Source organism: Lepidochelys kempii, chromosome 15 (assembly GCF_965140285.1).
Source record: "Lepidochelys kempii isolate rLepKem1 chromosome 15, rLepKem1.hap1, whole genome shotgun sequence".
NCBI classification, from domain to species: domain Eukaryota; kingdom Metazoa; phylum Chordata; order Testudines; family Cheloniidae; genus Lepidochelys; species Lepidochelys kempii.
The window spans coordinates 22,829,673-22,855,418 of NC_136394.1; the positions used below are offsets into that span (position 1 = coordinate 22,829,673).

The 25,746-nt window shown below is 43.5% G+C and overlaps 1 protein-coding gene across 4 annotated transcripts in view; it reads right to left on the reverse strand.

Annotated features, from left to right (window-relative positions):
- LOC140898671 (transmembrane protein 132C) overlaps window positions 1-25,746 on the reverse strand; it is a 298,418-nt gene that overhangs the window by 175,833 nt on the left and 96,839 nt on the right. The window contains exon 1 of one of the 4 annotated variants that reach the window (XM_073312838.2): window positions 8,355-8,419. The exons of the other annotated variants lie outside the window; for them this stretch is intronic. The gene's annotated coding sequence lies outside the window, so the exon portion shown is untranslated. Of the gene's footprint in view, window positions 1-8,354; window positions 8,420-25,746 lie in introns of those variants that run through there. 4 annotated transcript variants of the gene reach the window in all.

Below are 25,746 nucleotides of genomic sequence, written 5' to 3' on the forward strand. Positions count from 1 at the left end.
AAGGCTTAAGTCGCTGATCATAAGAGAGTTTGCTTTAATTTAGATCTCTTCCAGGCACCAAACGAGCCAGGGAACAGCAGCTCCATTCTGGGCTCTTTGGGCCACACCATGAAGAACACCAGATTCCACACCTGGCTACAGTGTTAAGCCATTTTAGCTACTGAATATGGCCTCTACTACCATAGGATCTGACTAAGCATCTCACAGTCAGTAATAGGTTTATCCTCACAATGCCTTTGTAAGATAGTACTTATACCCATATTTACAGTTGGGGAACTGAAGCCCATAAAGATATTGAATTGATACTAGACGCTAATGGAGCTGGAAGCAAGAACAAAGGAGCCTTTAAACCTGGCAGCCTTCAACATACACAAGCAGACATTTCACACCCTCAAAGTACAGAATACAGAGAGATTTCTTGGTGGGCCAGATCACGCACATGGGTTCATTCATTGACTTATTTGCTAGTGTTGGGAACCACACAGGTGGAAAGAACTAATTGAATATGCTAAAGTATCAGTATCCAGCTCCTGAACTGACATCCATGGTATCAGGTCCAAAAATCCAAGTAAAACTGCTCACCCTCTCCATTTAACTACACAGTCTTTAAAGCCAATAAAAGCATCCTTTTCTCTTCTCAGAAGCTTGTATAACATATTTATTTCCCACTCAAGCCAGCCTGGTAATTTAATTAACAGGCAATATTGCTGGCTCAAACACAGCCAATATACAAGACGGCAGAATTTTGCCTTTCCAGTAAAAATTGCCATCAGCAACAAAAACCCTAAGAAAGATTTAAATAAATAAAACAGGCACTTTGGTGGAAACCCAAATAGAAAGAGGTCTGATTTTATAACAGTTTTAAATGAATTTCCCCCAACGCAACTGAGAATTGGAGTCGGTTCCTACTTAAGTATCAGTAACACTTCTCTGAGGTATTAATCTGCATAGTGCTACCCTTTATATGATTTTTATACAATGCTAATGTTTTTCCTGTTGACTAGTCTTAGGTGCACTCGCATTGTTACAAACGTGGGCATTAATGTTTTCAGGTACTATGACTTGCACTTAATTAAAAGTGGGAAGTGGGGAGAGTAGAGGGGCTTAGCTTTGTAGTTAATAAATGAAAAGTAGGTGATTTTTCTAAGTGTGTAATTTGCAGATGAGCAGCATAGCCACTAGTCATAAAGCTGTTGCCCTATTTTACTGCCTACCAGAGTGCGTTAGTGTGAAATTAATTTTGTAGAATGAGAGACAGAAAGAGAGAAATATGGTAGAGTTTAGCCAGGTTGAAAGGATATGTCTGAGATATTTCACTTTAACTAAAGGCGGTGGTCACGCACCAGTCAACCCTGGACCCTACAAACATTCCCTCTGTGTGATTGACACACACTGGCATAATATCAGGTTTCAGAGTAGCAGCCGTGTTAGTCTGTATTCGCAAAAGAACAGGAGTACTTGTGGCACCTTAGAGACCAACAAATTTACTTGAGCACAAGCCTTCGTGAGCCACAGCTCACCTCATCGGAGGCATTCAGTGGAAAATACAGTGGGGAGATTTATATACACAGAGAACATGAAACAATGGGCGTTACTGTAACGAGAGTGATCACTTAAAGTGAGCTATTACCAGCAGGAGAGCGGGTGTGTTTCTTTACTTCTAGAGGCTGATTCTCAGAGGATAACAGCTTACTATAACTGTCATCTGCTAATGGAGTTACTCCTGTGACTGAAGCAGTAGAGGTCTGTGCTGTAGTGTTCAAGGTCCTACATTCAAACCATCTGGAGAACCTATAGCAAGAGGGAATAATTGTATTGTTGCAGGAGTAGCTTGGTTTGCAGTGCTCTACATCTTGGACAGAAGACAGTACATGAGCATAAAGGGAGGCATTCTTCAGGACATGCTTACTCATCATGATCCAAAAGGTTAGAAGCACATAGCTCCAGAGACATTTCCTGAAGAATTGATACAAACACCCCAAAGAGTATCAACATCACCCCCCAGAGCTTTAGGAAAGAAGAAAGGTTTTCATCTACAGTGGCCTGGATTCTGCATCACTGCAGTCAATAGGAGCTTTGCTATTGACTTCAGTGGGTGCAGGATCAACCCCTAAGTGAAACACATTCAAATGGATGCAAGGTATGCACAAAATGAACCTCAGCTCCCTGTACTTATTCTGCATATGAAAGCCAATGTACGGGTAGCCCAACAAAAGAATACAAAGACTGGTGGAAAAGCTGCTGTTTCCCTATTAGCAACTGATGGGAGAACCTTTGCCTTTGAGGAACCAAACAAGAGGAAGTACAGGACTAGCTCCAGAGTGAAAAGGAAGAGCAACCCAACATCTCCACCAGATAAATGGATTTAACTCTTGCAAGATAAGGATCTGCCACCAGATACACCTGGACAGCAACCCCAAGGCGGTGTGATTTATTTAACTGTTTCCACCTTCCAGTTGAAAAGCCAAAGATGGTTATTTTTAAACAGAAAGCTGTAGTTTGAATAGAGTTCTAAGACCCCAGTCCTATCATAGAATCATAGAATATCAGGGTTGGAAGGGACCCCAGAAGGTCATCTAGTCCAACCCCCTGCTCAAAGCAGGACCAATTCCCAGTTAAATCATCCCAGCCAGGGCTTTGTCAAGCCTGACCTTAAAAACCTCTAAGGAAGGAGATTCTACCACCTCCCTAGGTAACGCATTCCAGTGTTTCACCACCCTCTTAGTGAAAAAGTTTTTCCTAATATCCAATCTAAACCTCCCCCACTGCAACTTCAATCTAGCTATCTTTGGTAGTAGGGCCCAGATAAGTACCATAGTAACAAGCAGATCATAATCTTTAATGTATTTTTCTCACAACACACCTGTAAAGTAGGGACATGCTTACAGGTGGGAACTGAGGCACAGGGAAACTAAGTTACTTGCCCAAGTTCACTCAGGAAATCAGTGGCAGAACATGGACTTGAACCTTAGGTCTTGTTAGTGCCCTAACCATTGGACTGTCCTTCTCAAACACTTATGCCCATATTTGACCTTAATACCATATGGCAGTTCCACTGATTTCTAAGCCTGTAATTGGATTATATGAAACCAAAGGAAGGCGCTAAAGGGAGATGCGGCGTTCTAGCCAGCTCTGCTGAGCTAGACAGAAATTTTCCTCCCTGCCCCACGACAGCGACATGTCTTGCTAAGACACATCGATCCGTCTACCAGGAGAGGCGCAGTGGGAAGCAGAGCGACTGCTCCATTTTACGTGACGGCACTTTCCTTCTGAAAGTGCTAGAGGCACTCGATGCTTCAGGGCCCTTTGGCGTTTGTCTCCCGCCCCCTGCCTCAGCAAACTTGCTCTTATTGGAATTCATGTCTGTGCAAAGGGCTGTGTAAATGAGACTTGGATAGTGCACCGTCCTGCACTAGCCCTCTGCATAGGGATGAATTTCCCCTACTCTGAACTGGATACAGAGATGGCCCATCCACATAAGAGACCGGAGACAATGACTAGTTCTCCTAACATCCCGTATCTGAGTCACCACCACCTCTGCCTTTTGGGTGCGAACGCAGACTTCCAGTCACTGACTGTGGTTGGGAGCCCCAGAGGAAACTTTGATGTCCATCGGACTATACATTGCCACTGTGTCTGAAGAGCAAGTCTAACTTTGTTGGAAGCGGGAGTTCATTTGCTTGCACATACACCTTCTGCCATCTGTAGAACCCCTCAGAGAAATGTCTCATTTTAATATTCCTGTGCACGGATCCCTGTGCCTAACCACAATAAGTTAACGTTCATTAACATACAGGGCCCTCTATATCACTGGAAGAAGAATGTTTGAACAAGAAGGTGTATGCAACGTCTGTTGAGGTTTTGATTAATACAAAAAACTCTGACCCTTGCAGCCAATCTCATGCAACAGATTTTGTGCCACTTAGGGATATAAATCTTGATTTGCTGTTATGTAGGAGGATACAAAGATGCCGGTTTATCATTGACTTCTTCCATCTTTCCTCTGCTTAGATAGCTGTGCTAGGAAGCCATCGGTGTTATTCCTGGTTCTGACATCAACTTATTGTGCAACCCTGGGCAAGGTCACTTAACCTCTCCGTGCTTCAGTATCCCCATCTGTAGAATGGTGATAATACAGACTCAACTTATTGCAAAGCACTTGGAGACCAAAAAATGGAAAGTTCTACTGAAGTGAGACGCATTCCTGTCCAAATGCTGCAGCTCTCTCAAGAATGAGCACATATATGACATAGACGCTCCTACTCTCCATAACCATACATGTGGTATCAAGGTGGTATTTTTTTCCATCACACTCTTCTGCCCTCTCTCACAACCTCAGTTCCCCCCACCTTTGAGAAAGTTTGGCTATGCAATGGAACTTAATGATTGGCCCTAGCTTTTTGAAGAGCTACATCAAAACCCTGAATCCAAAATGTAAAATTATGGCTCCAGATTACAGCTCAGATCAGTCCCTAGTTTTGGACAGATTCTACCATCCTTACCCATCCTGAGTAGTAATTTATTACTTTCCTAAGGCCTGGGCCAAAGCTCCATCACGTTAATGGGAATCTTTCCATTGATTTTGATGGATGTTGGGTCAGAGCCATATTAGCTGTAGAGTAAAATACACGCGTAAGCATGGCAGAAACTGGCCATTCCGGTTACAAGGTTTGTCTACACCGCAGCTGGAAAGGCGCTTCCAAGTGTGGGTTGACAGACGTGCTAGCTCACTAACATGGGAGTGTGCCCGCAACAGCACAAGTGGGCAGCTCATGCTAGCCACCCAAGTACAGACCCACCATACATATACTCAAGTGGTTAGCTCAAGCCACAATGCTCAAGCGTGTGTCTACCTACACCAGAATGCGCCTTCCCAGCTGCAGTGTAGACATACCCTTAATGTTCATATAGGAAATCTCAGGATGAGTAAACTGTAGAGCCAGATTTACTGCTCCATGGAACAGAAGAACTCCCACTTACACCAGCAGTGACTTTGACCCATAGCTGCTGGATGACTTTTCTCCCTACCCTAAGAAAAGACGACGTATCATAAATAGTAAACGATCTGAAGTGTTCAAAAGCCCCAAGTGAAACCAAAGGGGCCTATCTGAATTACCCCCATCATTTTAAAAAGTAAGCTCAGACAAAAGAGGAGCACTTTAAAGATTTACTGTTTTCACCAATTTGTACAGTTTACCCTGTGCGGATTTCAACAAAGCAGCACTCCAAGGAAGGACGAGAGCTGTAATCCAGGATGTCAAAATAATAATAAGGGATTACACGGAGTGTCACAAATGGACCGTATTGTAATGTCTCCTCCCAGGATGTCAGAATTTTCTCTACTTCAATGAACAGCCTTGTTGGGCAGTCTAATTACCATGACAAACATCAAAATATTATCCGATTCCACACTCATCTCACTTCAGAAAATGGGTGTGAATTTAAGAATCAGTGTTTTTCTATTTCATTTCAATATACCAAGCCTCCACTGGAAAAAAAAAAAAGTTTCTCTCCTTTGCTTATTATATCTAAATGTTTAGCAATTTAGGGGCAACCCTTTTGTAATTCAGATAGCGTATTGTAGTATGAAACTGATATTACACTTAGGAAGCACACACATTTCCAGAAGACTTCTGAGACTCTGTCTCTCTTGTCAGTGATCCAAGTGTTCCTCATCTATAGACAATTATCCTTCTAAAGATGAAAGTCAGTACAGACATGGGGTCAGATCCTCAGCTGGTATAAACGGGTATAGCTCCACTGACATTAACAGAGCTACACTGATTTACACCAGCTGAAGATCAAGCCATTGATCTAGTAGTTAGAGCAGGGCTCAAAGCAGACTCCTAAGTTCTTTTACTTGTCTGTCCCTGATTAGCTGTGTCTTATAGTGACTTACCCTGAGGGCCAGACTCTGATACCCTTGGTCACACTGAGAAGTATCTTACTCCACAAATAGTTCTATTAAAATTAAAGAGCCTAACCAACATAAGGAAGGAAAAAACCCCATGAAGGACTCCTTGATGGCCAGTGTCCTCACAGAGCATGGAAGGGAGACTCATCTACAATTATTTAGGTAGCCACCTAAATTTATACTAATGCCTCTTCAAAAGGACTGGGTCACATGCAATGCTCTGATCTGGCAGCCAGCCAGCCAGCTGGAGTATTTCAGCTGGCTGATTCTGTGGACTATGCCTCACCTTCTTTCTTCTGAATTGCTTCTGCACAGAAAAGTTCCAGGTTGTTGCAGGCAAGTCTAGAAGGAGGGGCAGGGGAAGAAAAAGGCTGAGCTAGTCTTTCTCCCCCAGGATCCTTTTCAAATTTTGCTGCAGATCCTAAATGAAATGAGCTTTTTTATGTGGTTGGCTTAATCTGTACTGCACATTGCTAAGCCACCAGGCATAATATAGAGCAACTGACTGACTGCTTTCAACAAATCCAGGATTAAGCTAGCTTGAAAGTGAAAGGGTCTTTGTCAAAAGGGGGGGGGGGGGAATATCACATGTTTAAAGAGAAATATCTTACCTGACCTCCCAGATCAGATCTGAATATTGGGCCTATGTGTTCCTTCCTACGGGGTTTTGAAGACAGATTTATAGAGGAATGGTGGTGCAGTGGTTACAGCAATAATCTAGGTCTTGGGAGAACTGGGTTCAAGTCTCGGTTCTGCCAGAGATTTCCTGTTGGACCTTGAGCAAATCAACAGCCCTGCCCTACCTCGTGGGGTTGGTGAGGATACATTTAGTATTGTGAAGTGCTCAGATAGCTGCTTGACCCTGGCCACTCCATGCCTTTTCCTGACACACTGGGAAGACCCTTTGTACTCTGGGGGCCATAGCAGAATAGGGGGCTGTAGGGACCCCAGAAAGTTAGATAATGAGGGAAGAGAGGAGTAACAATGCAGTAACCCTGAAGACACAGGAAGGCAGCCCTCAGGGCAAAGGGACTCACATGCAGTTTTGCTGTGAATACATTGTTTGAAAGATGCTTCGATGTGTAATTTTGCTATTGTGAGGCCAGGTTACAGTATTTTCCCCACACATCTTGGCCACATTATTGCCAGGGCCTACGCGATTTGTTTTCTGCTCCCCTTGTAAGCTGATCATCGACTTAGTGCTGCTGTGGGTCCACTGTGGAATCCTGCCTTATCTGCTGCCACACCAGCACAAAAAACAAACCATTGCCATTATGCCTTCAGCTGCAAACTCCCCCTCCTTGTTCCAGCTGCTGAACAGTTTTGATTTGAAGTTACATACCTCTTTCACTCGCTCCCTCATTTCCACAGACTATAGGGCCTGGAGGGGGAAGAGGAAATTACAGCAGGAGGACCACTTCTAGGCTCAGAGTAAAAGCCCATTATTGGTTATACAGAAGAGGAAGGAGCCATATTAACCAAGTCTGCCCCATGGGAACCCCATGCATCCATGTCACCAGATTCAGGACATCGACCTTTGATTGCATTGTGGGACTGAGTTTTCCAAACTGCTTGTGCAAAACTGCACATTATTTGCACGAGCAATCACTACAGTTCCATGTGTGAACTGTGTAGAACTCCAGATGTAAATAGCTAAGTATGCGTCTAACTGGCAACCTTTACATGCAAATATACTATAACCAAATTCCACATATAAATATCTAAATGTCACAGTAATCGTTTAAAATAGGTGGACAACTGCATGAGGATCGTTCTAAAAAAAACAAAAACAAAACCAAATGCGGTCTATAAGTCAATATGTGCAGAAAGAACCAAATATTGTTTCTGGAATCATGATCGAAAGATACAGTGACCCGTTCCAGACACAGTCAATAAGGACCTAACATAGACAGTCACTTCTGGCCACAAATATATGCTTGCTACATCATCCCTGCAAAGATGGTACTGATATTGTAATCAATCTCCATCATAACCAGACAGTGGAGCAGACTCTCACAGCTGACCCCTTCAGCATCTTGTTAATCTTTTCTTTCTTCTGGGCATGCAGGGAGGTTTGGTTTTAGCTTTGGAAAATTAACAATTTTCTGACATGCGTAAGTACACGGAAACCGCAGTAAATCAGATTGCTCTGTGCTGAGAATGGCAGAAATACAGGCGCAAAGAAGAAACTGAGCTAAAACTGATAAGGCTTCGTATTTACATAGAAACTTTCATCCAAACATCTATAAGCACTTTTACTAACATTAATTAATTAAACCTCACAATATCCCTGAGATTTAGGCAAGGGCTATACTATATAGGGAAAATTTGTACTCATCACTGAAATTGGGCAGCTGTGTAAGACTGTACAGCAATAATGCAAGAGAATCCCACATACAACTGAAACTGCAGAAAGGAATTTAAGACAGAAAATAATGACCTGAGTTGGAGTTTATCTAGGACACTCTGGTGATAACACACCGCATCTCGTATGAGAAGTGTCACAGTAGAATGACCACAGCTGTTCAGGACCTTGATTGTATGTCTCACCTGAAAAACAGCACCCATCAAACACGAGAACGGGGAATTTGTTTGGTATTGACTCAGTGGATGAGCCACTTATTGTGTTACCAACACCACACCCTGCATAATCTATTGTACAACTCCTGCCCCGCTACCTACACAGTCCAACTCTACTTGACTATGAGCGCCACAAAGTAATATGGTTTCAGTGGCCACCTGAAGATTGTAACATAGTTACCTGTGGTCATCCCATTAATAATCTTCAATTAAACTTTCTCCAATCATCTCATAGGTCAATGCACATTTGCTGCTTCTACAGTAGATTAGAGAACCCTAGGATCTGTAGGGAAATTTTAAATGGGTGTGTCAAGGTTCCTTCCCCACTCTGAACTCTAGGGTACAGATGAGGGGACCTGCATGAAAAAACCCCTAAGCTTATTTTTTTTACCAGCTTAGGTTAAAACTTCCCCAAGGTACAGATTATTTTACCTTTTGTCCCTGGACTTTATTGCTACCACCATCAAGCGTCTAACAAATATAACAGGGAAAGAGCCCACTTGGAAACGTCTTTCCCCAAAAAATCCCCCCAAGCCCTAAACTCCCTTTCCTGAGGAAGGCTTGATAAAAATCCTCACCAATTTGCATAGGTGAACACAGACCCAAACCTCTGGTCTTAAGAACAATGAAAAAGCAATCACATTCTTAAAAGAAGAATTTTAATTAAAGTAAAAGAATCACCTCTGTAAAATCAGGATGGTAAATACCTTACAGGGTAATCAGAATCAAAACACAGAGAATCCCTCTTGGCAAAACCTTAAGTTACAAAAAGACACAAAAAACAGGAATATACATTCCATTCAGCACAACTTATTTTATCAGCCATTTAAACAAAACAGAATCTAACGCATATCTAGCTAGATTGCTTATTAACCCTTTACAGGAGTTCTGACCTGCATTCCTGCTCTGGTCCCGGCAAAAGCAACACACAGACAGAGAGAACCCTTGGTTCCCCCGCCCCCCAACCCAGCTTGAAAGTATTTTGTCTCCTCATTGGTCATTTTGGTCAGGTGCCCACGAGGTTATCTTTAGCTTCTTAACCCTTTACAGGTGAAAGGGCTTTTCCCTCTGGCCAGGAGGGATTTAAAGGTGGTTAGCCTTCCCTTTATATTTATGACAGGGTGCTACTGAAATAAAATAGATACTTAAATATTGCCTTATTGCGCTTTGATATCAAACAGAATAGTTTCCTATGACTGTAAAATACGATTGCAATCCAGCAGACACCGTAATTCACTAATTTGTTTCAAAGCTTCTACCAGAATATTCATACACACTTACTTGCCTTTTATGTTCAGTGTATTGACGATTTCTGGCCCACTCATTTTTATTCTTGGTTTTCCACGTCATTCACAAGCAAAGCAAGAATCTGTGCATGTGAGCTGTCAGGCAAGATTGTTCCAATCTGCCTCTGTCAAATTCAAGGGTCAAACCCTGGAGTTTTTATTCACTTTTCACAAAATACATCATTGATGACCAAGTTAAAACTAATTAAGGATTCAGGAATTGGCCCAGCATTCTCAGTGACAACCTGCAAAGTTGCAGAATCCTTCAGAAATGCAATACTGTCGTATTCTTAATGATCATACCCAGTGAGGATGGGATTCTTATTTAGATTATAGGTTTACATCGGCTTATTTTTATAACTAGTTGGCGGATTGTTATGAGCTGAACGTCGGTGAAATTCAGCTCAATTTCTTCCCCCGCCCTCCAATTATGAGAACTGGAGTCAACTTGCAGATCTGTTGGCACAATTATCTTCTTCTCTGTGAATTTCTGCTCATCGGCATTCACTGACTTTTGGAACTCAGTTTAAGAGCATTTTTCTGACTTGAAGGAAAATGGGGGCTTTTCAAACCACTGAGTGATGGGTATATTAGGCCTTGCCACAAGAAAAATGCCAGCTGTTTAAGGCAAGGTGCAAAATTCTACTTGCTCACTCCCCCGAGGGAAAGCCACTTCTTGTGATGGATGAGTAAAAGAGACAGTTATTTTTCCCCTTATCAACATCATAGTAAAGACTGGCAAGTAGGTTTCATTTCTGAGCTGGTAAGATGGACTTGGGGACTATTTCCTAGTTATTTAGCAAAAGGGCAAGGTTTTCATTAGTGACTAGTGATTTGGGGTGTCCAAGGTGAGGCCGATTTTCAGAGGGTAGGTGCTCAGCGCTTCTTGAAAATCAGGCCCTTTTAAGGTGTTTTCTATTGGGCACTAAAAAAAAAAAAAAAAGGCAGATACCATAATCACTAGTTGGTTTGGGCCAGTTTTTGAAAGATATTTAGGCACCAAAAGATGCAGCAAGGAGCCAATTGCATCTAACTTGCATTGATTTCAAAACCTGGCCCAAACAGATCCGATACTAGGGTTTGGAACCGACACTTAGGTTTTACGAGCAAAAGGCTTTTTCCTCCGCTTCACATGAGCTGAACTCTTTTCACAATGTAAATGCAAATTCAGTAAAGACAGGTTATGGGGAGGAGAAGCTTAGAAGGGGGAAGGCGCTTTAGACATTCTCCCTGCAGAGCTGGAGGGAAGGGGACGGTGGGGAGGAGAGTCAATCCCACAACCAGCAGAGTGGCACTGGTCAGCCGGGTTTCATTTGTGTGAGCTGAGCGAGTGGATGAAAGCAAGCAAGGAGCATAACCGAGGAGCGGTACAATTCAAATTTCAAACCCCTTTAAACATGAAAGTCTGCCTGGGCCCTGCAATATGAAGGGACATGAAGGAGAGGGATGAAATCAGCCCTGACCTCACCCAAGCCACCCTACTCCCTGCTCGTGAAGGCAGCAACATGCCTCCAAACAGCCACTGCAGGGTCGGGTGGTGGGGGATGCTGCTCTAGAGGGCACACCGCCTTAAACACTGGCCAGTTCTCAAGCAGAAGTCAATGCATCCTTTAACTCTCCTTTGCAGCTTCTCCCCCATCAGCGAGCAGCATAGTGGCAGTGACAGAGTTCACCAGTGGCAGAGTTCCTTAGCTAACCGCACAGGGTACTATTCTCCCTGCCACATAGCCTATCAGCCTGAAGAGTGTTGTCTCTGCTTCTATTCACCTGATGCCTTAGTGATCTGGACTGGGGGCAGGTGCTTCATAACCCAACAAAGTCCCTTTCCAGTGCTCATCAGCCATTGGTCCAATCAAGTATGGCATTTCCTAGGATCATCTTTCCTTTCTTCTCCAGTCCTGTTCCGGGAAGGGGTTGATAGAGCTGCTAACCATCAGTTTCCCCCCACGTTTTGCAGGGCCCTTTTCTGTGGTTTGCATGCATAAGGGTGCATACACCCTTGTGGGAGAAGCAGGAATTGGCATGCATCATTATCTGAAGTGACTAGTGTGGGAAGACGTGATCATTTGCCTTTTGTTATTATGGAAATCCTTTGCATGGAGAGCTTGTGCGTGAGAAGCCTATTAAAAATGCTAATAAAAATACATTAAAAAAAGATCATGTTTACTCATTATGCAAAGAGCAAAAAGCTTATATTTATATCACATCGATTAAATAGATATGATGATGGCAAATCATTTTGTTTCACCTGGAGCTGTAATTAAGTGACACCGCTTAATGAGAAGGAGCCAGCATTGATTGAACATACTTGTGTCGAAAAGTTCCTCTGACAGTGAAGGATGCTTCTGTTTACATCTCTCTCCACACTTCACGTTCCCTGATGCCTCTGCCTTTCCAATGAAGTAAAAAAACAACAACAAAAGCTACAGCTTTTTCATAAGCAATTACAAAAATATCTTGGGAATCCTAGCCAGCTACTTTGCAGTTTGAAGAAACAAGTAAACGGTTTAAAATGTGTATTACTTCTACCACTTGAGTTTCTACAAAAAGGAAGAATGAATAATGAAGTCAAAGCAACTGAATGGAGAAATTTTCAAAACATTTGAAATTTACAACAATATTCATTTTACTTGGATATATTGGGCCAGAGATTTCAATTTTTTCCACATTTACACCAGGGTAAAGAAAAGAATAATCTGGCCCACGGATGTCCAGGGGAAATAGGCATAATGTGAAAGTCACAATCACCACCTTTTAGACATTCAGATACTATGGTGATGAACAGTCTAGAAAGGAGACAGATAGATAGTTACAAGGCTCACCTTCAATAAGACATTCTACTTGGATCCCGCTGCACTCTTTCACCTGAATGCAGAGCACATACTAAGCTTACTTTAAGGTGCAATAAAAAGCTTCTGCTGACATCTCCTGCCACTATATGGAAGTGTGATGGATGGCAGGAGGTAGACCTATAAACGAGGCGTTGAAAGATTTTGTTAGCAACAGCCCCACCAACCATATGTCCCTAATTAGCATGGCCAAACTTGGGAAGAACTCTTTTATTATGGCTCATTTTGTGGTCTCTGAAGACCCCGTAAATATTTTCCTACATGGAGAAGTCTTACCATATTAATGATAATGGGATCGTTTAGCAAGGCAAATAGGAACATTGCCAAGGTCTAATAATTTGGGATCTTGATGTTTAATCCAAAAATACGCAAATCCAAGATTTACTTTGGATGGTTAACGAGCCTTTCACTTAGGTCATCAGCTCTAGATCAGAAACTACACTGGTGTGTGTGTGTGTGTGTGTGTGTGTGTGTGTGTGTGTGTGTGTGTGTGTGTGTGTGTGTGTGTGTGTGTGTGTGTGTGTGTGTGTGTGTGTGTGTGTGAGAGAACGTACGCGCACACGTGTGTTCATACTTATAAGAGAACTTAGTGCTCATGAAACCAAAGGATAAACAGGATAAACAGAAACACTTAGAGCCAGACATACTATAGGCAAGATCTATGCAAACTTCTTCATATGTGCTATACCCACTTCTACAGTACACTTGCTATTCTTGCCCCGAGTCATTCTGAAAGAGACTCTCAGTCAGGTTTGCTTTGTGATGCACTCAAAAGAGGACCAGGATTACAGTCCATCAAGGCACATTTTTACCTATGACTCGAACTTGCACTTTCGAAAAAGTCTGTAAACCTTGCTGGAAAGGGACTGTCTCTTATCTATGTTTGTACAACTGCAAAGCCCATTGGAGTCTCAGTGCCAACTGGGGCCTTTCGTCACTACCATCTTATAAATATTTACTGCTAATGACACTAATAGCAATCTGTCACACCACCTGGCTCCTTAATATCACTTTGTTGGCGTGTGGATTGCATTTTCTGAAGTCTTCTATTAACTGCCAGGGGGAAAAGTACCAATGCCAGTTGAAATGCCAACGTCTACGGAAAACAGATTAGCCAACGCTGTAGTAGAGTATGTGTGTGGTCTACAATTAGCAGAAATAAGCCCTAGCCTCCATAGAACCTCCAGATATGAGCCCACCTGAAAGTTATAATTCCAGGTCAAATCCCAAACCAGAAAGGACATCTTCTGGGGCTCCTAAGCACTATGATAATACAAATAATACATTATACTTTTCTGAATGCAGCCCAAGAGAGCAACCATCTTGTAAAAAGAAGCTGCTGCCCTGAGGTTTCCATCTTTCAGGTGCTGAAAGTCTCTCACGTTCAGTCAATCTCATATTTCTGCCATTTGGACCATTGAAGCTAAACACTAGCCATGGTTTGGGTTCCACCTAATACCCCAAACATGTGAAGGTTGCCACCTGGGCCCACCTCTGGAATCTCTGAGCTGCAGCCTAAAGTCATCTGAGAGGACAAATTTAAAGAACAGATGTTCCCCCATCTGGGAAAGATATCCAGAAAAGGACATGTCTTGGTAGGGATTATACATTGTATGTGAGCTCTCAGTCTCTTCATGAGTCCCCTCAAACACCTGATGCCCTTGTTGAAAACATATGGACACCTCCCAGATAAAAACAAAACAAAAATTCCAAATTCCACAGAGCAACACTCAGATGCACAGCTGGGTTAATCGGATTAGGAATCATTTAATAGCAACTCCTTCTTTGCGTTTTGTCAAATATGTTTGACACAGCAAGGCATCATCAGTGGACAAAGGAAGTAGATGCAGTTGCTTTATTAGGAAGAGCAAGTAACAAACAAACAAACGTTCTCCCATGAAAGAATGGCAGATGTCTGGAGATGCATCACTGGTATCACATATGAATAAATGTTTGCAAACATTCATCTGCATGGACATATTTGTCTACTGTCTGTAAGTTAGTAAATGAAATGGCAAATAGCCAAACACTTCCCCCGCCCCCCTGTTCTCCACCTCGGCAGCCTGAGAGAAAACATGAAGCCAAAACAACCTTGGCAATTCTCCCTTAACTACAACCTGAAAAGATACCATTTGTTGCTATTGCCTCTCACTCCAGTCCTTAAACCTATTGTTACCAATATGTACAGTACACTTAAAGACAAAAGGGGAGGCAAATATACTAGTGCTGCTCAGATCACCCAGCAGGAGTCACTATCATTCTATTGAAAGCTCACCCTGATCCACAACCACAGTCAACCCAAGGACCAAGAGGTGGAGGGTCAAGTTGTGGACTCTAGCACAGGCTTACGTGAAGGGCCAGATCCTACTCCCACAAAGACAACAGGAAAACCCTCTTTTTTCCAGAGAAGTCTGAGGCAGATGCTTCTTACCCTTCCTCTGGGCATTCACAGGTGTATATCTTAGGTGATTTACTCTCTTAGGTCCTTCTCTGACCACCGCTACTATGGTATCTGTATTTATTGTTGTAATTTTATTAGTAGTAGTATTTATTGTTATTATTAGTATTATTATTAGTATTTATTGTTGTAATGCCCCCATGAGTTAGGGCAGTGCTGTTATCCCCATTTTACAGATGAGGAACTGAGGCTGAGAGAGACCAACAGATTTGCCTAGGGTCACCCAGGAGGTCTGCGGTGGAGCAGGGGATTGAACCCAGGTCTCCTGTGCGATAAACTAGTGCCCTAAACACTGGACCATCCTCCCTTTCATTATAAGACTTTGAGTGTGTCATCCCCGGTGTGTTGTGCACTTTTTAAACACCCATGATCAGTGTTTCCCATTCACCTGACATGCTGACATCGTCCGAAAAAGCAAACGATTCATTTAGACTGAATCAAGTTAAGAGGGGAAAAGAAAAGCTGGCCAATCTTCAGCCGTGCTTTCATTAAGACTAGCTCTGTAGTCCTGACACAAATAATACTCCCATTGACATCAAAGGGAGGTTTGCTTGTGAGAGGAAAGGGCTGCATCTGTCTTTTTTTTTTTAATTATTTTAAATGATTAAATCTACGAATTGGACTCAAAGAGAGTGGGGGGAGGGGTGCTCAGCACCCATGAAAACGAGGTCACCTGTTTAGAGCCTGAGGTCAGGGCTAAAGCCAGGTGGAGCCTTGTGTTATGGTGTATCTAGAGACCCAGATTGCCTTAAACCAGCCCTGCCCTTCAAACACATCTTGGCGCAACTTGACTGCACAGACATTTGGCAGTCTGCAGGGAGGATGCACTTTTCTTGGGGAGGATTCATTAACATCTCTAAGTCAGTACTCCCAGAACATTCTTGGCATTTGTCAACCAGTTCTAATAATGACTTTCGGGCATTACCATCCTCTGATGGATTCCAAACTTGCAACCTTCTGTGGAAAGGCTAACTGAGCAATACAGACCTTTGCACTTTTATCCCAACCAGTAAAGAAAGTTATTTCCTTTAATTACCGTGTCCTATTTTTACTTTCTGCAAGAGTATAATCAAAATCTTTTTTTAAAATAATCCCATTTTCAACTTAAAATGAAGCCAACAGAAGAGAAGAAAAAAACCTGACTATTAAAGGCAGAAGTTAAAAGTCTTAGGGTTGAAACTAATATAGACCATATTTCATATTTATATATATGGTTTTCTATAAACTTTTGCCACTGTTTCAAGTTTAGCAAATGTAGATGCCATATTTTTGGCAAAAAGGGAACTTAAGATAATCTCCATGGAAAACATTATAAAGAATCAAAAGCAAACAAATCTTTCAAAAAATGTGACCCATATATTTTAGACACATTTCCCTTTGAAACCTCTTCGCTGGTGCTCTACATAATTTTTCATCTTTAAGAGCAAACACTTTGGTGTCATAGCAATAGTTCCCAACATGTCTCCCATACTGACCCCCTGGGTTTCTGTAGGTAGCAATCAAAAGCCACCTCTCTGCTCCTACCCCTCAAATCTCCAGTCACCCACAGTGTTCCCCCATCTCTATTTGCTTCCACATAAGCTTTAGCGGCTTTGCTTCCATCTTTAAAATTTCAGCCACACTTAACGACACTTTTCCTAAAATAGATGGAAACAAGATTCACTTCTGTATTATCTAGGATACCTGGCACTTTCCATGTTCCCTTTCGTTGCACTGGAGCCGATGCATTCACTCTATTGCTCCCAAGCCCAGCTTGGGCGGGGGGAGGGGGTGATTAGCTAAAGCCACCCTCCTTCAGTCAGTGCAAGGATTTTAAAACATCTGAAAGGAATCTTGAAATCAGTTGAGCTTATTAAAAATCTGGGGTTATTAAGGACATTCTCATTACTTTTCATCCCTGCCAGTTGGGTAAAAGACCATGTAACAGGACCTCTGGATCTAAAAGCAGGAGCCTCTGCCCCATTAGCTAAAACAGTGGTTTTCTGCAGACTATGTTTAAGGGGTCTGTGAAAGGTTGCCATTGCCATTGAACAGTGGTTTTCAACCTGTGGTCCATGGACCCTGGGGGTCCACAGGGTAGGTGTAAAATTTCCAAAGGGGTCTGCATTGCCATTCAAAAAATTCTGAAGAAAGGTTGAAAGCCACTGAGCTAAAAGACCTAGCCTATTCGCTCAAGGGCATTAGTGAATTCAAATCCCTTTATGCAGTCCAGTCTTTAGAGGGAGACAAAATCTGATTTGATCACTGTGCTAGAACTCTTGATGACCGGTTAGGCCATGTGCATTCTGGGATAATGTATTTACTGGCAGTTTTGTTATTGTTTTACATTGGGTTAGGATCAGACTACGGATGAATTCACATCTGTGCCAGCTTCAGCAACCTTAATATCGAGTAGCACTTACTTGTATGAATAGTCACGTGGAAGTCAACAATACTCCCATACTTGCCTCTCTGAATCCTACTCAAGGTGGGAACAGATCACAGAACCATGTCCTCTGAGTTAGCACATGATCCTGCTTTCATTGAAATCAATAGCAATAGCAATCAAAAAAACAAAACAAAAACAAAACAAACCCCACCATTGAGTTCAACAGGAGTGAGAGAGAGACCTTTTGGAATGTGCTTTTACAGAGCACCAAGGTGATTATGTTAATGAAAAGCCTCCGCCTCCTCCTCCCCCCCCCCCCCGGCTCTAAAATTTTACCTTTGTAGAGAGAGCTAAGCTGGACAAGCCCACATCTGGGAATCTCAGGGCTTCTAAACTGAACATGCCATGTGAAAAACGTTCCCGTTGTACTCTAGCAGGCATTTCAATACACCTCTGATGATAAATTTATGGTCCAAGGAGGGAAAATGCCATTGGTCGTGGGCAAACGCATTGAGCTGTGTAACTGTGGATCGGTATCATTGTTATGTAATAGAAATATTGTACTAGTACCCAGAGGCCCCCAGCAGGATCAAGCCCCCCCATGGCAGGTACTGTTCAAGCACACACACACACTCTCCCTGCCCCCAAGGAGCTTGTGTGCGGAAGGCAAAGGACACTGCTTAGTCTGCTTTGCAGGATGAAGCAGAGAGCTCCCAGGAGATCTTTCCTTTGAGTTAGAAAATATGGGCGAGCACAAGTAAAATCAGTTGCATGCATCATCCAGAAGCCAAGCACATTCCATTTACCATTCCAGAGGCAGGAGGAGAAAGAGACCTAGGCTTGCTGCTTGCTATTCCTATCTCTTCCCAACATTTCCTGCCCCCTCCTCCCTACACCCCCGCCCAAGGCCAGATTGTACTCAGCCCTTGAACGTGCATGCAGGAAGACTCAAGGAGACTCTCCCCACATGCACCATTTCCTCAAAGACCAACGACAACAGCAAGCCCTACAATCGGCGACCCAAAAGAGAGATGGGGCAGCAGCAGCATAGTCCTGCTCCCACGCCGTGAAGCAGGGCCAGAGACACCAGCACGTCCTAATGCAGAGCAGATAGCGGAGAACTCACCTCCACACCTGTGTGCACTGGGCAGCCCCAGGATCAATTCTGTCTCCTGAGACTATCGCCCCATGTTCACGGCAAGATCGTGCGGCTCTGCAGCACCTCCTAGAGGACGTGGTGCAAACTGCACAATCCAGCCCCGCAGAAAGCAAAGAACGTTTGATGCTCCCTCACGGTTCAGCATATACCACCTCCTCCAACGCTTAAGAGAAAACAAGCGGGATTCTTATTTCAGCTCAATGCACAGTTTAAGCCTGCTATGCTGTCTCATTTGTGGCTACAAAAAAAAACTCAGTACAAGTTATGCTGTCATGTATTGACTTCCTTAGCCATAGTAAACTGTGGCGAAATCCGGAAAAAACCATCCCTGCTGTATGTCTCCGTTCAACGGGGCTTTCGCTGGCCGAGTTCAGAATGACAAATAGAAGACTTCAGATTCATTTTTTTGTTTTCAATAAAAATCTTGTCGAACAGTGTCATGAATATTCATGGTTTTGGCCCACCTCCAGATTAAACGAGGAGAGCCAACCCAAACAAGACAACAGCAGTCCTCTCGGCTCTGCAAAGGGCTCTGCCTTGGATTTCGTAAGCTAAGGTATGCACTTAAAAAAAACCCCAAATCATAAACAAACATTGCTGTGTTCACCATTGGACTTTGATCAAAGGGAACCAGATTCCTCCCTCTGCCAAAGGAAACCTTGTCCTGTTTTAAAATAAGGCTTTACAGTACTTCACGCCTGACCCAAGCCCCGCTGAAGTCAGTAGGAATCTGTGCCGTGATGTCAGTGCAATTTGGTCCAGGCACTTACATCACAGGAGTGCAAAGCCTGCTGCCCCTGTGGCTTTCAGCTGCTGCCCATGGTACTGAGACACACCCAGAGCAGTAGCTTCTGGAGGTCTTGTGTCTGAAACAGGTGCAGTGGGAGAAGGCAGAAGGAGGGCTAGAAACAGGCCTTTTAGGAGGCTAGAACAGCTGTCCGTGCTAGCCTCAAGCAGTCCTTGTGCTTAGGTAGGTCAAGGACTCGGCTTGTAACTAACTCCTGGTGTAAGAATGGAAGAAAAGGGGATGATTCTTGCATCCTCTTTCCCCCTCCCTTGGTACACCTGTGCAGGTGAGTCACAATCCCCCCGCAAGTCTCACTACGCCTGTGGGGACTTGGTTCAGTATTATTCCTATTTTACACATGGTCCACTATGGCACAGAAAGGCAAGGTCACAGACTGAGGTCAGTGGAGGTCTTGGGGGTAGATCCAGGGGAATCCAAGTCCCAGTCACACTGCTCTAACCATTACCCAACACTCCCTGCACGCAGGGCACATTTATTTGCCTGTCGGAACCAGATGCATTTTAATAAAGCTACATAATCATGTTAACCATCCCAAAGAACTGCCGAAAGAATGGCTCTGTGCTGAAAGGCACTGGGTTTAGACTGGTTCCGCCACGGACACGCACTGCATCCTTCTCTCTCTGTGCCTCAGTTCCGCGTAGGTAAAATGAGGATGACAATTCTTGACCAGCAGGTGCTGTAATGCTTGGTACAAGATTGTGACTCGCCTGATACTTCCTTTCTCCCGTCCTCTCTCGTCTATTTATTGTTAGTAGTGTAGTAGCACTAGCAGGGCTGAGCCCTAGACCAGGACCCCACTGTGCTAGGCACTGAACAAAGAAGCAAAAAAGACAGCGCCCTGCCCCAAAGAGCTTACATTCAAGTTCTTCAGTCCAGGAACAGTCTCTGAGTTTGTACAGTGCCTAACACAAGCAGGCCCCAATCTTGGTTGGGACCTCAAGGTGCTACCAGACTACAAATTATTAATTAATTCATGATGGAGGAGGAGGAATATAAATGGTAAACTGAAATCTCTCCAGGGACATTGTTTCAAATTGTGGTTATTTCAGAGTAACTGGTCCTCCCGGAGTATTTCCAGGTTGTGCGAAGTTTTGGCAGTCTTTTTTGATTCAGCAAGGTGATAGACAGGTTTCAGAGTAGCAGCCGTGTTAGTCTGTATTCGCAAAAAGAAAAGGAGTATTTGTGGCACCTTAGAGACTAACCAATTTGAGCATAAGCTTTCGCGAGCTACAGCTCACTTCATCGGCTGCATTCAGGTGATTATGTCCCATTGAGATTAAAGTTGAGCATCTGTTCAAGCATCTTGCTGAACTGAGCCCTTCAGCAGCTAACTGTCATTTGACTCTCATGCAGATGTGCACGTGTGTGAGAGGAGAGAGAGACTCAAATTAGTGTTTGCTACACAGCCAGAAAGGCACCTGTCTTTAAGGCTATCGTTTTGGAAAAGCAAGGGTCATTTCCAGCATTATGACTGTGAAAGTGGACCATCCGAAACTTTAATATACAAATGGTGGAGCTCTGATAAGATTCCATCAGCTCCCATCTCTCACCGGGAGGCTATTATTACTCCTGTATAGGAGAGTCTTGACAGTGTCAGATCAAAGGCAAGTTTCTTATTGTGTTTAACCATACAAAAGTAAGCACAGCCACATCCCCATCACATTTCCTCCACTCACCCAGTCGACCTGGAGGTAGAAGGTGCAGAAGAGAAAACGGCTGCAGAGGTTGCTCACAAAAAGCTGTGGCCCAGGAAGTTGGGAGGAAGCGAGTCCTCTGAGGCCCCCGATCTTGCTAACTCTTTGCACTTGCCTCGATTTAGTCATGTGAATAAAATAATGCAAGTGCACAAGTAACAGCAAGATCAGAGTCCAACGGAATTGCTCCTCTCAAGATCCACAGAAGAACCACAGTGTAGGTTAAGCACAGAGATTAAGTTTAGCAGCAGCCCAAACCTCTTGAAAGCATTCCCACGTCCCAACAGCATGCAATTATCCTGCAAGGCCTTGCACACAAAAGAAACTATTTCCCCATGTTTATCCCCCCCACTGCTCCTCGGAGGATCCTGTTAACTGCTGGAAATGGCCCACCTTGATTATCACTACAAAAGGTTTTCTCCCCTCCCCCCGACAATAGCTCATCTTAAGTGAAAAAAGAAAAGGAGTACTTGTGGCACCTTAGAGACTAACCAATTTATTTGTTAGTCTCTAAGATGCCACAAGTACTCCTTTTCTTTTTGCAAATACAGACTAACACGGCTGTTACTCTGAAACCTGTCATCTTAAGTGATCACTCTCCTTACAGTGTGTATGGTAACACCCATTTTTTCATGGTCTATGTGTATATAAATCTCCTCACTGTATTTTCCACAGTATGCATCCGATGAAGTGAGCTGTAGCTCATGAAAGCTTATGCTCAAATAAATTGGTTAGTCTCTAAGGTGCCACAAGTACTCCTTTTCTTTTTGCAAATACAGACTAACCTGACCACTGTTTGTGTTCAGAGTTCTGTGGATACCCCGATGGAAGGGTTACCTGTGTGTTACGGTGTCATACTTGTGCCTACAAAAGAGAACTACTCCCTCCTAAAACAGATTTCTCAGTGTATGGAGAGTTCAATCACAATCCCAGCAAACATCATTCAGAGAGCTGTGATAACTATCTTTAATAACAGGTTTCAGAGTAACAGCCGTGTTAGTCTGTATTCGCAAAAAGAAAAGGAGTACCTGTGGCACCTTAGAGACTAAATAAATAAATAAATTGGTTAGTCTCTAAGGTGCCACAAGTACTCCTTTTCTTTTATCTTTAAAAAGTCTTCTTTTTGTATTCATTTGCCTCTAAAATGTTTCTGCCAATGGCCATGAGGTCACGGTACTCTGAATTCCTTCCTGTCCTGATGAGGCATGCTCATGCAAGCCCTTTGGATTACTTGTGTGAGTAATCCAGACTCACAAATAGTCCCATAGACTCCACTGGGTCTACCATGTGTATGCAATGCTTGTGTGAGTAAAGGTTTACAGGATCAAGCCTGACCCCCTTCCAAAAAATTACCCAGTTCTAACAATGGGTGAAAAATTAAGAGATTCAGTTCAGATAAGCGCCCAAGATTTTGGATACTCAGAGCTAGCTATTCCTCTTGCATCTTCAAAATTGAGCTAGGAATCTCATGCAAACAGTTTTTCTCATGGTATTTTACACTTTTATTACATGTCCCAGAAAGAACTAAGACAGAGATAAAGGAGGGCTAACAGACTGGATTTAGATTTTTGCCCAACTTCCTCCATCAGGTTTAGGTTTTGCAAAACCAAAACCAAGAGCAGTTTAGGATCCAGGTTCTGATACAGCCATATCCTCCAGGTGATTCAGATAAAGGCTCCTATTTTCTATCCAAGCAGGCTCTAAAAGTGGGAGGGAGAGATTGGGAGGTAAAAGTTTTTACCAAACTTTTTCAAACCTTAACTGTCCAGTTTGGATCAGATTCTAGTTTTGTTCCAAGTTTTTCTTCTTTTGTTTCTCTCTCCCGGGGGGGGGGGGGGGGGGAAAGAGAGATTCCTTCCAAAAACAAGAAAAATCTATCAGGCAGCCATTTAACTCTGTATATTTTAAAGTGGTAGCTGTGATTCTGAATGTGACAGATTCATTTTCTTGTATTCATAATGACTCAATTACTGCAATCCTCTTATGGTTTTTTTGGCCTCTTCTTTCATGTTTCTGACTCTGTGAATTGATTGAGTGTTTGATGACAAGGCAAATCATGGAGCCAATGTAACTCACCCAGGGGGCCCCTTAAGCATCATTTAAACAATTATCAAAGTAACATTCCTTATCCATTGAGACATTTTTAGCAGAGAAGGATGCAGGGATGTTAGCTCATTCGCACCACTAATTTGCAAACCTCAGCCATTTGAGTAGATATTTAAAATAAAAAGACACAAAAAATGAACAGCAATAGGAATATGCTGGAGCGAATATAATTAACCAGTACAGGGCAAACGTTGCTTTTCTGAGCAAGCAGACCAGAACTAGTAGGTCTCAACCTTTTGCAGTATTGGGACCCCTTTGCTCCTGGTCCCTTGCCCTCATATTCAGCTGAGATGTAGCCAGGACTCACTCTCATTTTGTATTTGGGACAGACAGGAGGCAGGGTGACCTAATGGATAGAGCACTGGACTGGGACTCAGGAGATATAAGTCTGCCACCTTAGACTTCCCTAGCTATGTCTCAGTTTCCTCATTCCCCAATAAAATGGGAACAATGACTCTGACCTCCTTGATAAATCACTTTGACATCTACTGATGAAAAACGTTATATAAGAGCTAAATGGTATTATTATTTCTATATATAGGGTTGGATATTTTTACTCTACAGCAGGGTTATAATTATCAAATTATACAGGATGATTAAAAAGTTAAACTCCATGGATAGTTTATTTTCTGCTCAATTCTATATATTCTTATTTCCAGGGCTAGTGTAAGAGCCAGACTTAATAGCAATCCCTCCACTCAGGCGAGCCTGTGGATTGCTCAGTCCTAGCACAAGGGTGCAAACTATCCCCAATGCAGTGACTATACCCCCACCCGACAACCATGACTCCACCCCCCTGCATGTGCATTGGCCCACAGAGCTTCCTGGGTGCAGAGACTGTGGACAGGTGCATGATCCCTCCGTAGCCAAGGATCTCTGGAAGGGATTGTCGCTCCTGAGGCTCAGAGTTTCCCAGAGCTCCATATGGGGGTGGTTAGTTCGTAGTTTTTAATGCTTTAACAGAAATGCTGACTATACCCAGGGATCGCTACCCCCACCACTGAAATGCCTGATGTAAAGGAGGGAAAGAAATCCTTACCCCACCAAAAACCACACCATGTCAAAACAAAAACAAAACTGGTTAAAAACAGGCAATGCAAGTCAACGTCTATTGTGATTCTTTGTGTTGAGTAGCACCCGGAGGACCCCATTGTAAAGACATGGCAAGAGGCGATTCCTGCCCTGAGGTGCTTACATGCTGAACAGACAAGTGTGAGAGGGGCAACAGAGGTGATGCAGCTGACGTAAAGTTTCACAGCAGTTCAACGGCAGAGTCAGAAATAGAACCTGGTGGGGCCTGGCTCCTCGTCCAGGGCCCTAGCCATCTGACCTCAGCGTCAGTATAGCACGCAACCCAAAAGGCCCCCACATCCTGACTGAGGCTGCTGGGCACCACGGTAACATAAATGATGACGACTAACACATTTCTGTGGTTTTTACACCAATGTTTACTTCGACAGTGAGAAGTCAAAACCGGTCATTACCACAGCAATGGACACTGCACTTGCTACCTGAGATGCTCCGAAAATTAAAGAACATTTGTAGTTTGGCAAGAGGAAGCGAGGAGGCATTTCCACCCTTTTCTGAATAACTCCCTGGTGTTTCTTTATTTCTCCATAGAGTTAATTCCAGCAATATTATTTCCACGCAGAAAACAAGAGGTGAGTTCTTTAAACAATACTACGGGCCCCTAGAAATTGGAGATTAGCGCATCTACCGTCCCGTCAAGTGCTGGATTGTTCCTTACAATATACGTTGTAGGGCTTTGTGCAGTTTGGTTCAAGGCACTGATCTCGCACGACAGAATGCAACGGGAGATTTGCCACTGGCTTCAATGGGACCTGGATCAGGCCCTAAATGACCTAAGTAGCAGGATTCCTGCCACTTCCCCTTGAGGCTTAGTTGTGAAGTTGAGATCATTAGGTCATGGAATACCACACACATGCAGAAGCAGCGTAGTCTCCCCTTCCAGCAGTCAGAGTCCAGTGTCACGGACCAAGGCTGCGTACGTCAGTGCTTCTGTGATGCTACCCAGGAGGATGCGTGACCCTCTGACATTAAATCTTCTTTGTATAACATGGCTATTGATTTCTGTTCTTGATGCCTGTTGTGCGCTCCTCTGCTCTGCTCAGCCCATCCCAATCCTTTTCACTGTGTGCTGAGCTGTCAAAGAGAGCAGGACTGGCATGGTGCCCTTTTACTGATGGGACCTATACTGAGTCTCCGAAAACAGCATGACAGATCACACACACCACACTTTTGAAATAGATACAGGCAGCACGTACTCCAGGTTTCATATAAAGTAAAAGGTCTAATCAGCCCATCCTATTGGAACCTGGAACCACACTGCTAGGGCCTTCATTGTCCTGGCCGCTTGAGGGTAATCCTTGAGGGTGTCATGGGGGCTGTTGCTGGAACCACAGGTCGTTCTGCAAAAGAGGGCGAACCCACATTGTTGGGTGATCTGAGGGAACTTCCATGAGGAAATGCCCAGGTTGCTTTCCTCTTCTTAATCCCCTAGGCC